Source organism: Hippoglossus hippoglossus, chromosome 3, assembly GCF_009819705.1.
Source record: "Hippoglossus hippoglossus isolate fHipHip1 chromosome 3, fHipHip1.pri, whole genome shotgun sequence".
Lineage (NCBI taxonomy): Eukaryota > Metazoa > Chordata > Actinopteri > Pleuronectiformes > Pleuronectidae > Hippoglossus > Hippoglossus hippoglossus.
The window spans coordinates 20,356,528-20,372,941 of record NC_047153.1 but is presented as its reverse complement, the minus strand read 5'-3'; the positions used below and the strand labels follow the sequence as shown (position 1 = coordinate 20,372,941).

Genomic DNA, 16,414 nt, shown 5'->3' with positions numbered 1-16,414 from the left:
CTGCTTTGTTTACAGTCAGGTAGGAGATCTGTCTTTGTCTTCACAAGCAGTTGCCGCCAATAAAGGAAGTAATAAGTCAACGGCGCGGTCTCCCCTGGCAACTATCCCACTGATAACAGCTGATACATGGCGCAGACGAGGAATGGGGTCATAATGAATTTGTTCAACTATAACAGTTAAGTGGGGAAGTAATTGCAAATGATTATTAAGACTGCCAACATCACGATGAATTGATTTCCACTTTAACTGCAGTAGAAGAGAAAATTAACCTATTTTTCATAAGCAAGGGGCTGTTCGCAAATTATTCGGCCCGAGAGGAGACGGAACGGGAAAAAGCAATGTTCTCCAGAACAGACTAATCCCTTCAGTCTTTAGACAAAAATACAATACTCCTTTCAACCCTCAATGATTTCCATACAGTCTCTAATGTCACTGAGGTTCTCTGCACTGAAGCATACTTAAATCGATTTATACATATGGCTTGTATTGACACACAAAGTGAATTAAAATATAATATTAACAGCAGCATCTTTTTTCTGATCCAAACAATGAAGCACAGTTTTTCTTTTGCAAATTTCCGATAACGTTCCCCTTCTGCCACATGTAAGAAGACACACTCTTTGTTTTTAAAGTTAAATAATAAAATATGGACTCTCAAGACAATCTTAGAGGCAAATAAAAACACAATAACTGTATCCACACCAGCCCAGAGCTCTGAAATATGAGACTGTGGTTATCGGTGTAATTCACCAGGAAAAACACATCTGACGCGTCTGAGAAGTCTGCTTTCCATTACAAAGTCACAGTTTATCTTTTTCTCTTCATTTCTTTCAAAACATGAGAAGGAAAAGGGAGAAGACGTTTTGTTTCTCTCTGCGGAGGAACACGTTACATAATAAATTCTCATGCCAGGTCAGCCACCTCAGATCAAGTCCACACAAAGGACACTTGAAAAACCTGACTTGTGACTGACACTTGTCACACAGACACAGAGAAGTGAATAAAGTTTCCACACCAGTCAAAGGAAAACCTGGGTCTGTCACTGCCCAGCTTTATTATGGGAGTGTGAACACAACAATTATAGGTTTACTATATATCTACTGGAGCACTAATCTGAGTTTATAGTAGCTATGCTGGTGCTCTCAACCATTACTTCTCTACTGAATCTCACACATACATGAAAATGATTAGATTGAAGACAATATATAGAGTAGAAATGCTGTAAGAGGTTCAGTCTTCAGCATAAATACTGCAAAAAACACATTAAAGTTATAAAGACATATATACGCTCCATATATTGTGTGTAAATTTAAAAACAGCATTTTCCAAAAAGATCTAAGCAAAGATAAAGTATGTCTATCAGCACTGGGATAATTCTGTAATTTAGTTACAGATTAAGGTCCAGAATGAAACCATGACCAGGAACTCTGATTTGAAAAAAAACTCCCACATGTTTTTCGGTGCTAAAACATATTTGTTTGTGAGGGGAATGCTAGCGTGGGGATCAGCAGGATATAAAGTTGTAGAATGGTCCAATTAGGAAAATGAATTTACAGGCTAATTAGCATGGCCTGAAAGGAACCTGCCTGCAGAGATCTCCTTTGGCCCGACACCTCTCCCCCTGCAGGGCCTGGCCAGAGTTTCTACAGGACCTGCAGGTCATTCTCAATATGAATGGCCTGGTAACTGGCACACAAAGCTATGCACAGACACAGCAGAGACAGTCAGCAAACAGGGCCACAGCCAGGCTTTAGTGAATGCAAATGTGAACCATTAAAACTTATTGCCCATGTGTAAAAGGCGAAGTGTGACTTTTCACAGTTGAGGCTACAAGAACTCTCACAGGTTCCTTAAACTGAAGCTGCTAAATATTCCAGCAGCTCCAGGAACATTTGCATTGGATTTTTAAACACATTTGGGGTTCATCCCAAATAAAAACCCATTTTGAGCTCATGTGCACAAACTCAACTGAGCTGGCTCCATGCCTGCAGCGTCCCTGGGTACAGTCTGGCTTCAGCCCAACCAAATGACCGTTTCCCACGTCTCAGCACAATACGCAAAGCCGCACGGGGACTCTGGATGTGCGAGTCCCATCAGTTTGCACTGATCTCCTCCGGTCCCTGTGGACACTATGTGGGATATCACTAACTTTTAGGGAGTTTAAAAGCATCAGGGTCTCCCCTCCCTGGTTTCCACTTCCCCTCCAGCTCTTTTACCACAACCTCTCCACATGCTGACCATTCCTCTGAAGTTGTTACAGTGGGTGGAGTGTTGGGTGGAGTCTCCGTGTTTGTTTTGAGTGTTTGAATGTGTGTGTGTGATGGTGTGGGTGGGGGTCTCCATGTGTGCACATTGTATCTGTGTGTGTGTGTGTGTGTTTCAGAGTAAAAAGACAGGGAGTATGGTGGGGAGAGGGTGTCAACATGCTTTTGTAAGTGCTTCTGCTTTCTGCACATTTGTTTACAGCAACAAAGCCCGACTATCAGTGTCATTAGTGTTATTGATACACCATCACACACTGGAGAGGGGAGGAGAAGAACAGCAGAGGCCTGGAGGGGGAAGACTGCTCCACTGGTCATTTACAGTCTGACTCCAGCAAAGCATACCAGCACCATGTAAACACTGAACGACGCTCGGCTCTCTACGGAGCCCCCGAAGGGTCACGGCCAGAATATGTTTGAGGATTACTTTTGCGTTCCCTTGCAATATGTTTTGTCTTACTGTGGGTACAGCAGGCTCACCATATTCTGGAATATCAATAAAACTCACAACACTGCAGCAAACTGTGGGACTGGACTCTGGTTGACATTTTTACAATTATCCCAATACTTTTCTTCTTCTGTTCTTTCTGAGACATATGCAGAGACTTTGGCTCAGTCCGCATTTTCTGTCTAAACCCATCCAAGCACAACCCGATTTTGTGTGTCCGAACCGAGCCCAATGCAGCTAATATAAACTGCACAGAGTTTGTGTTACCCTGTTACTGACACACATGGTTATCGCGTATTTTTCCTGATTGCAGACGTATGTGCAGTGTAAAAAAGTAACAAACAAATAAACAAAAAAAGACTGACCCGAACTGAACCTTATTACCATTTTTACTTTTTAGCCCGAACCCGGCCCAGCCTTTTGGGTCCCAATGGGTCCTAACAGGCTCGGCTAAAACTTTGAACTGGGCATGAAGTATGATGATATAGTGCTACTACTCAACAGACATGTTTATATAGTCAGTGACATTAAACTTAAACAAGGTCTATAGCTCCAGAAGCAGGCAGTACAGTGATCAGAAGATGAAATGATGATGTTGCATGATGTCAATTGGAAGCTGTTGCAACATAACACAAAACTATCACAAGGAAACATAAAAGGTAACACAAAGGTTATTCTCGAAAGAATTCCCAGTGGGACCCTTCAGGGACTCTGTAGGTCTCACAGTCTGTGGATCCTCCAGATTTGCTCCATTGGCTCAGAATAAATCACACATTGTATTCTCTCTCCTCGTGAGCCTGGAAATAAACACAGGTGCTTCATCCAGGATCACACTGTGTGTATAAATGCAGACTGACACGGGAGGTCATCAGACATAAATAGTGTTTGGGGGAGAATAACATTCAAAGTTCCAGAAAACACATGGACCAGTGTTTCTGTAGGTGTGGTGAAAATAAAGCCCAGATCCACGGTTCCCCGTGTGTTGTTAGGGCTGGATGGAAGCAGCAGCTGTTTGCCCACATGGGTTAGACTGGAAACCGAGGGGTCAGTCCATCAGCCTTTACAACGAAGCTGCAATCATATTATCATTTTTCATTTGCAAACAGGCGCATGGACTTGACACGAGCAGCCCCACGAACTACACGCAGGAGTCAGATCAACGCGTATAAGTATCGATAAATGTAAAGATAAAACACCACCAATCAAATCAATCCATCAGAAATACACTTTAAGAATAAAACCCCAGTGCAACACTTACATGTGTGTGGAGGCAGAGTGTTATTCCTCTTATGACAACAGGATAAATGCGCTGATTCCAAAGTGTTACTCCGCTTCTCCTCGTTGTAAAAGGTGTGAAACCTGGAAACCGGAGCAGAGCGCGTCCGCACAGAGCTCGAGCCTCAGAGCCGACACCCACACGCCCCGACACGCTGATCGCACGTCCGCGGAGCCGCTCGAAACCAAGACCGTCGGAAAAGAAACAAGTCAAAAAGAAGATTTAAATCCGTAAAGTGCGCCCCAGCTGCTTCGTAGCGCTGAATGTGAGCGTGGAGACCATCCTCCTCCTCCTCCCGTGCGTGTGAAGAGCAGACGCGCCTCCTCCTCCTCCTCCTCCTCAAACCTCCAAACTTTAGCTCCTCCCACTGCACACGCTGCTGAACCCACACACCGAGGAGGCCCCTGTCTGTCACAGTGAGATCCAAGCTTTTAATGTTCCCTCTTCTTGTCTGAGAAAACGGTTCTAAACGAGCCTGCAGGTGTTCATGAATCATGCAAAAATACATTTTTTAGTAATACAAATGTTGCATGAACTCCTCTGTGCTAAAGCAAAGGCCCCCACACTCCTCTGGGTCGTCAGTCAGACCTTTAGGAGCTCTTAGAAAATTCAACTGTTTTTGGATTGATTTAGTTATAAATCTATTCATGGTGGTATCGATGTTGGGGGTTAGTGCAGTGGCCCTGAAGTACGGGGGCCGAAAGAGCTCAACGCCCTGCAAATTAAGAAAATACATGCAAATAGAAAAAAACAGGTGCAAATTAAGAAAACAACTTCATCGATTTGACGACACACATGCAAATACAGTAAAGCAAAAAACGACACCGGAAATATTTCCAGGGGACCCGAAAAAAGTGTTAAACCTGGCTGTAGTTCAATACTTTTTGAAGTTATTGAAATCTCCTACACGTCAGTGGTGATGTAACTTCACAAAGCATCAAGATTATGACGTTTTTATCTTGATTTGCACTTGTTGTTTCTATTTGCATGTGTTTTCTTAATTTGCAGTGCCTTGAGCTCTCTTGGCCTCGGCACTGAAGTGCCAAATAAGAAAACACAACAACATTCGCTCATCGCTGATTAGATAGAAACATTGGCCACTTATTTGTTGTCTTCTCTTATTTGCCACTGTATTTTTTCTTTTCTTCTTCTTCTGTTGTTTTCTGATTTGCCGTAGTTTTCTTTTTTGCAATTGTATTTTCTTTTGCTGTTCTTTCTTATTTGCTGTTCTTTTTCTTATTTGCTGTTGTGTTATGTGATTTCATGTTGTGATTTCAAGGCCCCCATTAGGGTTAAGAATAGACCATGCAAGAGTTTAAAGTAAATAGAGTGTAGTCAAGTCCAAGTAGTAGAGTATACGAGAAGAGAAGGGATACAGTGTGGTACAGTGGTTCCTCTCTTCCCCTCCAGCCGTCACACAACCAATGACAACTGACAGCGTCCACCACAAAGAGAATTAGAGGGGATTATGTAGAACGAGCAACGACCTGAACACAACCAGACTCAACCATTCATGTAATCTCTTTTTAGCCCTGGAAGAGAATAAAAAGTACTGTGGGCTTTTGTCATCTCATTCCTTCAGTCTGTCAGTGTGCAGGGCCCCCCCCCCTCTGCTCCGCTCAGGACGCCCAAACAAAATCATCATGATCTTCTCTTGACGAGAAGGGACACACAATCAGCCTCTCACGCATCACACAAAACTTCACACCTGCAGGGCAGCAGATAACGCTAATAATTAGTCTGCAGCTTTTGTTCTCACCCAATGTGTGAATATGTCAAATATTTTTACTGTTAGTGCCGAGCAGTGTGATGACAAGTCACCAAACCAGGCGCACAAGGCCTGAGGCTACAACCTTAGACGTATATGCTGACGCTTTATTCTGAAAATGTTGTCATCGTCTGACTGGTTCTTTATGACTCTACTGCAGATAAAAGCTAACGCTGCCCCCCCTCCCTCCACCCCCTAAGAGATAGGTGTGTCATGTTGGGGTTAAACTCATGACTCTTATTCTGACTGTATGCATTACACCATATTCTCTCGTAGACAGATGCCAAATCTTAGTTGCTTCCCTTTATCTGCCGAAACCCCAAGTAATCCCCCAAATTAAATCAAGGATTACTTTTGAGAAGATTAAAATCATCCAACTTATGCAAAAAGTCAGGCTTGGAACAGCAGGGGGTGGACGGACCACTCAGCAGCAACAATCCCTCTAAAGATGGAAAAATACTCTTCTATTCATTCTGATATGGCAAGAAATCCTACAAATTAAAAGTGTGACTGAGTTCGCCAATACAAATGGATTAATGAAATTATTAATGTAATTTAGCCTGTGCGTCACGAAAAAACTAAATTGAAGTGCTTAACATTCTTCAGGCGTATAACTGAAGATGCAACAACAAGATGCTAAGTAACTCTGCAGGTCTGGGTGAAGCACTTCTCTAAGAATTAAAAGACCCCTGGTAATGAACATGACAGGTTTATTTATTGAAATTATTCCCGTCTTAAAAAAAAAAAAATCCTCCGTTGAGGCAGTTTTGAAAAGATTGCGTTTCACGATTGCTCAGTCATCTACAGCATCAACCTTAATCTGCCGCTGCACTTAAATAATATCCGTCTGTCGTAGCACGCAAACCCACCAGGGAGCATACGGCAGCCATTCATATTAAGGTCACAGCCACCCAAGGGGCTTTTATTGGGGTTAAGTGTATGACGGATTCTTTCAGTGATACACAACACCAGATTAAGAGACTCGCCTAAATGTTTTGTGGAGTTACCCAACAAAAGCTGCGTAGTAGCGGCTTAAAGCAGAGCCAATATGTCGATGATATCAACCAACTGTTTTTCTCAACCCCTCAAAATGTGGAATGTGAATTGCTTAGTGGTACTATAAAGTACATTCAGAAGTAAGAAGAGAGATAATGCCAGCAGTGTGGCTCTATGGATATCGTTATGCTCCCTTTGGAGGATTGTTGATTTATTTAGTTTTACGTTAAGGTGTAGCGTTAGGTGTAGAGCGAGGTGTTAGGGAAAGAGTGACACTCCACATTGGACAACTAAACACACCTGGCAGCTGCACACACCTGAGGCACTTCAGCGCACAACGGTTGCTAATGGCGGATGGGGACCCATCAGTCTTCTGGTCAGCACAGGACTGTGGAGACATTAACCCAGAGCTGGGACTCTTTCCACTACTTCACTGTGCACAGGGACACCTCCTCATCACTCGTGAACTGAAATCATACGTCAGCGACCATTGTCTGACTTGGTCGACTTGGAGCCAGGCTTCGTTTGAAGGGAGAATCAACAGACCAAGTCGTGGGTTTACTGGTGGAAGATGTTGTGAAGTTCAGCTGAACAGTCTGAGCAATCAATGACCTCCCTAGTGAGGTATATGATTGATGTAAACTGCATACAGCGCAGGGACTGACTTAAGTGTTACCAGGTGAACGTGAAGGAGCCATAGTGATGAGAATAGGTCTAGGATTTAAAAGTAGCGAGCCAGGTACTTTGGATCAGTGGGTAGGTCTACGATTTTAGTCCTGATTGAAACATCTCAACAACTATTCCTTTTCTCCAGAGGATGAATCCTGCTGACTTAAGAAATCTGCTGAATTTTCCTCCAGAGCCACAGTCATGTCGAAATTTGCCCAGCACTCTGGTTTATGGCCACATGCAGACCTAATGGCCTTTGTCTTTAGTGCTGCACAAATAGTCCCTGGTGGAAAGTAAGAGATGTTGACATGCAACAAGGTCGAACTCATGACTCGTGCGATGTGTGCTCCCCCCTGACCAGCACACTCCACCCCAGCATGCTGCGATGAAGTCAGAACAGCCCGCTGCCTCATGCACGGCTAACAGCACCATGACTTATGTCTGTGTCCTCACCTTGCCCTGCTCCGCCAGTTCGAAAAGCTGTGTCCCCACATCTCACTCACCCGCTCCCTCCCCACACCGGAGACCTTCTCTCTTCACATCGATGATTCATGACCAACTGATGCAGAGCTCCAATCGGAAAGTTTCCCCTATAAATATCCCGAGTTAGCTTGTTTTGACAAGTTGGTCACATATCATAGACGGGAGTGACTTGCTGTTTTGATACCTTTAAATCAAGCTGAAAGCCCCCCCCCCCCCCCCCCCCCCCCCCCCATGTCTCCCGCACAAACTGACTAAAACTTCTCAGACCAGATCGTAATCAGGATAAATGTATTAGTATCTTTTATGTTCATGTGAAACCATCATCATATATTATTGCGGCGTGGTTGCTGGAATTTCAAGGTAAAACATTTAATCTCTCCTGCAAACTTGTGTTGTCAAACCCGCCACAACTCCGCCAGAGAAATACTTTGGACCTTGATACAGTTGACAGTCAGCTCGTCCAAATGAAAAAGAGTAATATCTGCTCCCTCACTCCTGGTGTTACACTGATGCTGTTGTCAGACATGCACTGAACTGGGCACATATTCCTTAAATGTTGCGAACGGGCTTCATGTGAGAACACAAATGTCCAACTCAAATGTCTGGAGAATGTCTGAAGCCGTTTTTAGACATGAACTCGACCAAAATGTCCAGAGAATTGGGTCCGAACTTTCACCAGATGTTACCTTTCACATATGGAGAACGCAGCAGGAGGTTTTCCGGGTCGGATCCGTTCAAACAACAGGAAAATGTCTGGAAAATTCAGATGAGGGCTGGAGTCTGGGTAGAGCATGTTGTAAAAAGAGAACATTCATTACGTATGAATTCCACTGCAGAAATCACATGTTTACGTTTGCATCACATTGACACTGGTGTCGGCCCTCATCGCCAAAAGATGAGGGCCGTCTTTCAAAGATGTTTGTATTCTTTCTTCAGTTTTGAATCTGTCGCATGTTAGAGACGCCATCAGCGCGCACACTAACCTGCTGGATCTCAGGACGTAAAAGAGGTGTCACACATGTAGAGGAAGATGTCAACTTGGAAAAGAACTGATGCCCTTTTCAATGTATTGTAAACAAAAAATACGTGATTTCTGCAGCAGAGTTAAACAATATGTCCCGCCTCCTGCTCTGCAAAGACGCCACCCCTCTTCTGAACGCATCAACATTTTCCTGTTGTTGTGAACGCGTCTGACCCGGACGATCTCCTGCAGCGTTCACCATATGTGAAGGGCAAAGTCAAGAGAATGTCCAAACATTTAGCAGAGTTCATGTCAGTAAACAGCTTCACAGACAGAATGAAAGAATAGAATACTGTTTAATCTGTTTAATCTCGTTCTCCCAAATGAATAGTTCCTACATTTTATAACGGTGTTGTGTAATTAGATACCACTTTTCTTTTCATTTTGTTGGTAACAGCAACAGTGTGGAGGAATGAAATATATCTTTCTCTCCTTTTTTATTTAACAGCACATGGCAGCTCATGTCCATATCAAACAAAAGAGAGGTGGTTTCTATACTTCCCTGCTGCTTCACGGCCCCCCCCCCTCTCTCTCTATCCCTCATGCTCGCACATGTCAGAAGTATGCCTGTGTTTTTATGGTGTCAGGGAAAATAATTAAACAGCAGACGCAAATCATGTCATAGACTTTAATTGACTCTTACTTTAATTCCTGACATATTCAATCACCTCAGTGAGTTTTTTTCCTCTTTCGTTCCTGCTCGTAATCAAAGCTCAGAGGTTTTATCAATACAGTTTATCATGAGGACTGGATGAGCGAAACTACGAATGAGCCGAGCTGATTTCATCTCCATGGTTCTGCAGTGAGTGAGGTCGTGTTGTGACCAGGTTTTACTGTCTTTGATTTGTCTTTGGAGTGGCCTGCTTGGAAAAAAAAACTCCACAAAAGGAAAGAATGTGAAGAAATGTGAAGATGCTGAGGGAAAGAATGATGTGAGCGGTCTGTCTGCGGATCAGCTTTGTGGCATGTCTGCGCCACGGGTTGGTAAACTGCCTGTGAGGCTGCAGACAAAAAGGAATAAAGAGACATATGATGAGATTCTGACACGAAATGGACTCGAACCCTCGACGCCATGTGCACATGCCAGGGTCAGCTGAACTGCTTTGGACGTCTATTTATCTTCTGTAATGAATTAGAGCCAATATCTGCAGTCTGGACCGCCTCTGTGCACACACTGGGGGGAAGGGCATGTGGTGTTAATAAGAATTCTATAGGACGTCACTATAGGACGCTATGAAATGAATGCACCTTAATGTGGTTTGGTTTTCCCCGGAGAGCTTCCTGCTGAGGGAAATGACATCAGTGACGACCAGTTCAGTTTAAAGCAAGACGCTGGTGTGTGTGGGTGTGTGTGTTTGCTTGGTACATAGATTTTCTTTGTCTGGCTCGTTTCTTAAGGGTTTTGAAGCTGGGAGGCTGTGGATGCAGCAGTGAGAGGGCAGAGGTGAAGGTCCAGCACAGCTGCACAGTGAGAGGAGGAGGAGGAGGAGGAGGAGGAGGAGGAGGAGGAGGAGGAGGAGGATGAAGAGGAGGAGGGCTGTGGAAGACAGCCTCTAGGCACTGAGAGTGAATTAATGATTTTTTTTAAAGAAATTTTCAGTGAAAATAACTGTATTCCCCTCGACATTAAATACTGCACCGGGTTAAAGGGGAATACCATTAAATGTAGGAAATTGTCCTTGTGTTTATGAGGTCTGATGGCAGGTTTATCCATTAAGGTTTTTGTGATTCTTTCCTGAAATTAAAGACCAGAAAATCAAAACCTGGAGCGGCTCAGCTTTCAGTCAAAGCTCTGTGGAGGTTTGTGGAATGTAAAGATAAACAGTTCGTTGAAAACAGAATGAATTTTCCATCAGCTGCTCAGGCAGCAAAGCAAGATATTAATGAACCTGTGTGGTTTTCATCAAATATGAACTCCATAAAGACTCTGACCTTTTACGGATGATAATAATACCAATGATTAATAAAGATGGTATGAACTAACTAGATTTTCTTATGGGCGAGAATCATTCTCCATACTTTCATTGTTTTCTCTCCTACATCACTGTCCAGTGCCTGGTGTCCTTGTGCTCTAAGCCTGTGGTTCCCAAACTAGGGGTCAGGACCTCCTGAGGGGTTGTGATACACAGAAGGACGGTCACAAGACGATTTCCAGAAATCAAACACAATTCTTAAAATCATACTTTAGCCATAATTGTTCCAAAAGCTAAAAAATACGAGTTACATTTAAAATAAAACCTCTATAAAAGTCTCTATAGCTGTTTTCAGACATGAACTGAATTCAGATAATCTCCTGAAATTACCCTGAGGAGCTGTATGCGAGAACGCAAATATTCAAGTTGCAGACATTCTCTGGACTTTTCCCTGCAAGCCCCCTGGTAAAAACTCAGGATAATGTCTGCGTAAGCCAATGTGAGAATACAGCAGGAGATTCTTCAGAACCGTTATAAGTGAAAGACAAACTCCAGAGAAAGTCTGAAAACGGCCTAGGTGACTCCCGAGGTGATAACTACAGATTAGCAACACCGTCAGTTGAAGCAGGTTAGTTTACAGCACCACAGGAAACATTACAACATGTGCACGTATAGGTGATTTTTCGTGAATAGCTCAAATAAATATCCTTTTGGATAATGGAGGCCGCATGTGTCATGATACGGTTATTTTGGGGGTCAGGGACCGAGAAGTCTGGGAACTAAGCTCTAATCTGTGTCCATTTGCGGACACACAGGCCTGCAGTTTGCAAGAGGTACTGGTGCTCTCAATGCAATTAACACTTTAAAACATAAAGAAAACATTTAGATGCTAGAACATATTTGAGTCAGAAGGTAGAGGGCATGATATCTGCAGGATGATAGAACAGGATGAAAGAACCAGAGCCGCTGTCCTGGGTCTGTTTTTTTTTCCATAAGCAGGCCTCACATCTTCACATGTTTTATTCTCAGAAGTACTTGTGGTGTCTCTGTTGAAAGCAAAAAAAAAAAAAAAAACCCTATCAAACAATCACAACCTTTGATTAAAAAAGAGACAACAGCAGCTGGTGGTGTTCATGTAGAGGCCTGCGTACGAGCGGCTCCGAGTCTACAGAGTAACACATCTGAGGTAGGAGGCGTGAGCGGCTTTCAGGAAGCAGATTGCTTATACAGTTGGCAGAGTCTGTGCAGTATTGATTGAATTGATCCTTTTTTGGGTTTTCCAATCTTTCGCAGTTCAACCTCGAGTGATTTCATGCCCTCGTATTCAGCTCAGCTGACGCCAGTGCACCCACTGAGGGCGGATCAGTGTGAGATTGTACCAACTACATTTCTCCAAAGCTCCAAAGTCGGAATTTGTATCAAAACAGATGAAAAGAAAAGAGACTTCTCACGATCGGGGAACGATCAAATAACTGAAGAATGGCTGTGACGACAACATTAGCTCCTGGTTTTAACTCTTAAAGGTCTTTGGGCCACTGGAGAGACACAGTGTCTGCTGTCGGCCATAATGGGTTTCAAACAGTAAGAGATCAATAAACTATCTCAGTATGACCACATACTAACCTTTTAAGGACCCAAATAATGCATTAACAGCCAACGGGGAAGTGGCTATGTGCAGCACTTCCTCATGCCTGTTGGTTTATTCGTTTGTAGTTGGACCATCATCCTAATTACTTCCCATTTATGTCGACAGAGGGGATGTCAAACAGCCTCGAGCCAGAGCTGTTTCATGCGCTAATCGTCGATTTAAACATCCACCAACATATTTGCACACATTGCTCCACAAGAGGCTTTGGAGAATTTGAATAAGGCCAGCTGAATTCCAAAATATCTTTCTCTCCCTTTCTGTGTGTGGTTCGAGCTGCAATCATCGATAATAATGAGCGGGTTGAAAGGCACAGCAAAGCTAATTTGTTTGTTGGTTAATTGGAGAGCGACATGCAGATTATCTAGCGTGGAGAATATATTGTTTGGTTTGCTGCCAGTGAGCTGGTATCATCTGATGGATTACACTGTCCTCCAGACTTATTTGCTTAAATAATGGATCCCACCAATGTGCTAATCAATTCAACAGGGTAGAAATACTTTAAAATTAAGAGTTTTCTGGCACTTATGCTGAAATAGAAGAGCAGTGAATCATGTCTGGCTCTATGTGATATAGAGGTGGAAAAACATCTGGATGAATTAGTTATGAGAGTGTCCAAATGTGAAGTAGACCAGCCATATGAAATATTAACATTTGAACACACTGGATTTATACAAAGGTTAGTTTGCAGTGCAATTCTTCTCAAAGTGGAGAAGTGGTCAACCTAGGCTACAGCCACACGTCTAAGTAAACAGTGTCTTCAAATTTAAACAAGCTCTGTCCACACGAGCTTTGGCTCCGTGTCCGCTTTAATCGTCGCAGATTGCTCAAGTAAAATCTTGTCTCCTACACATGTAAGCAGTTGTATCATTGTAAAAGGCAGATTTTATCTTGTAATTGATTATACATGTTGCGTTCTACACTGGTGCAGAGGCTTATATCAGTCGTTTTCTTCTGCAAGGGACATGTGATAGGAGCCTGACGAATCAGCGAAGGCTGCGTCATAACCAAAAGGACCCAATCATGTTTCCAAACATCTCAGTTTCAGCCCGTCCAGACTAAAACGCAGCCCTGCCGTTTTCAAACTGAAACTCAAAGTATTGTGGCTCTAAAACTGGAGTGGTGTGGACGGGAGGCGGATCCTTAGCAGAGCTGATGCATTTTCAAATGAAAACGTAGCAGTAAGGACCTATAGCCTAACTTCACCCACTTCTATTATCATGAATATTTTATTTAGCAGTCAAAAGCCGTGGCGATAATAGAATTGCTTTTCTTTTTAGACTCAATGTCATTGAGGCTTAGAGTGAAAGAGCTCAGTGCACATAATGGAGAAGGAGAGGACCAGAGAGAGCGTCGCAATTGTCCTAATGTCACAGTTCACACCTCGTGCACACACCCAGTTTTGTTAGTGACACAGCGGGGACAATCCATACGTACATAATGAGACTGTCAGGGCTTTATTGTAGCCAATTTATCCTCCCTGTCCAGCTGGCAGGATTCGGAACTAACTCAACTGTCACAGGAACTTAATGCAGCAGCAGCAGCAGCAGCAGCTTTTTACATTCATGTGATTCAGCTTTTTTCCTTCCCAGTGTTATCTCAAAGCAAGGCGACTGACATCTTTCAAAGAGGAAACCAGATAAGACACAACACCCTGGAGCATATTTAGATGTCCTAAATTAGGCTGCTCCCGCATATAAGTACATTTTGCATCTCAATGAAGACACACACACACACACACACACACACACACACACACACACACACACACACACACACACACACACACACACACACACACACACACCATGAGGCGTACTGGTACTTGATAAGGTCAGTGTTAATGCTGGAAAAGGTGCTAAAGAGACACAGAAACACACACACACGTGCCGCATCTCCGAGCACCTCACTAACACATCTCCGAGCACCTCACTAAGGACGCAGAAACACAATGAGCCAAGACCCTGACCGCATGCATCTATTGCCATGGCACCCAGCCCCAAGATGACCGGTATCTGTAGTAACGGAGCAACCTCACACCTACTTCCCATCACTCCACAAGCACAACTCAGCTGTCAGCCTCTCCTCTCCTCCCAGGCTGCAGTACAGCAGTGATGCCTCCTTGGTGTTCTGTCCGCCACGCGTAATGCCCTTTCATCCTTTTGTCTTATTGAGAACCACAATCGCCTGCTGTCATAAGAGAAGAAGGGAGGGACTCACCGTTCTCTTCCCCCCACGGCTGAAGACGGGAGCCAAGGTGGTGTGAGCGGAAGCTGCAGTGGCGGAGGAATCCCCTTGGTAGTGTATGTGTAAGAGTGTGTGAGAGGGAGCGTGGCTTTTTGTGTGAGTGGATGCGTGTGTGAGTGTGTGCATGCAAGTATGTGTGTGTGTGAGTGAGTGAATGTGTGTGTGTGGGTGTGTGTGAGTGTGTGTGTGTGTGTGTGCAGGGAGTCAGAGCTGATCCAGCAGATGCAGGCGGCAGCCACCAATAGAATGAGGGGAAGGAGAGAGAGGAGTGTGTGTGAGAGACGAACGGAGGGAGAGAGACGGCAGAGGAGGGGTGTGATAGCATTACATCATGGACTAGGGAATGGTACGTTTGCAGGGGGTGGGCTACGGGTGGGGGACGGTGTGTGTGCATGAGTGTGTGTTTGTGTCTGCAACACCAGTACTGTACATTCTCCCTCTACAGCAGAGCACCGGATGATTAAAGATTGTGTCCATGGTGCATACAGAGCCACCATGTCGTCATGGTGGCTGCACCTGTGTGTGTGTGTGTGTGTGTGTGTGTGTGTGTGTGTGTGTGTGTGTGTGTGTGTGTGTGTGTGTGTGTGTGTGTGTGTGTGTGTGTGTGATGTGTGTCAGTGGTTGTGTACATACAAGCAGAACCTAAACAACAGCTATGATCAAGAAGGTATAATCGTCACACCACATTTCATAGATCATGTTCCCAAACCTCTCGGTAACCATAAATAAGTATTGTCACAGCTTTCATGTAAAGATGAATTCCAGATGTTGACTTTCCTTTCCTTTTTTTCCTCTCACAGTTTGTCACAGATGGGCATTTAAAAATAAAATCTCAATCCTGCCCCTTTTTTCACCACAGGACACACACACTCAGAGCTACTGGCTAATGGCTGCCTTGTCAGTTTGAAAAAAGGCACTGATGGACGCCACTGACATTTCAGGTGAGTGATTCCAAACACCTTCTCCTGGCTGTGACATAGCACATCTCTAAATTGAATGGAAACACACACACACACACACACACTTTTTTGTTAACTTATAGCAGCTGCAGCCATCTCCTGACTTTTTGGAGGCTGCCATCTCCGAAAGGGGACAGAGAGGGAGATAAGAAGGAGGGAGTGAGAAAGGAAGAAGAGTGGCAAAACAATGACAGCTCAGGGTCGTCCTCACACCTCTCCTCTCTCTGTACACGACACGACACAAAAACACGATAGGAGCAACGCAGGTGGCAGAAACGCAATGATAAGATCCCAGCTCTCTTCATTGATTTTCATAAGTTATGTGTTCAGCCCTGCAGGCCTTCTGTGACCTGCAGCATGTTGTTTTAGTTGAGCTCTCGATCAGGACGTAGCGATGCCGAACCCCGCTAGCAGCCGACCCTTTGATCACGACCCTTGGACTGAACTGACTTGGCCTGGAGTGTCTAGACGTGTAGAGCTTTCTGACAAAAGACAGGTTCGTTGAGTGTGAGACTACAGGAAATAGCAGCGGAGCTTTATTTGAAAGATAACAGCAGCAATGATTCAGCAGCAGCGTGGATTAATGCAGCACTCCGGCAGATATCATACCTCAAAGTACAGAGGCAGTGATTGATGATGCTGTTTACAATATTTCTGGCGTGCTCGCCGTCACGCCGGCGGTCAGAAGTGCTGCCACTCGAGCTAACTCCTGCCAATACCATTTTATG

The 16,414-nt window shown here is 44.1% G+C and overlaps 1 protein-coding gene across 2 annotated transcripts in view; it reads right to left on the bottom strand.

The window, feature by feature from the left end:
* Window positions 1-14,960, bottom strand: part of LOC117755467 (semaphorin-4B-like) — a 58,946-nt gene extending 43,986 nt beyond the window's left edge. Inside the window, exon 1 of one of the 2 annotated variants that reach the window (XM_034575324.1) lies at window positions 14,701-14,960. The gene's annotated coding sequence lies outside the window, so the exon portion shown is untranslated. Of the gene's footprint in view, window positions 1-3,967; window positions 4,312-14,700 lie in introns of those variants that run through there. The other variant, XM_034575315.1, reaches the window with a different exon arrangement.
* Window positions 14,961-16,414: the final 1,454 nt, after the last annotated feature.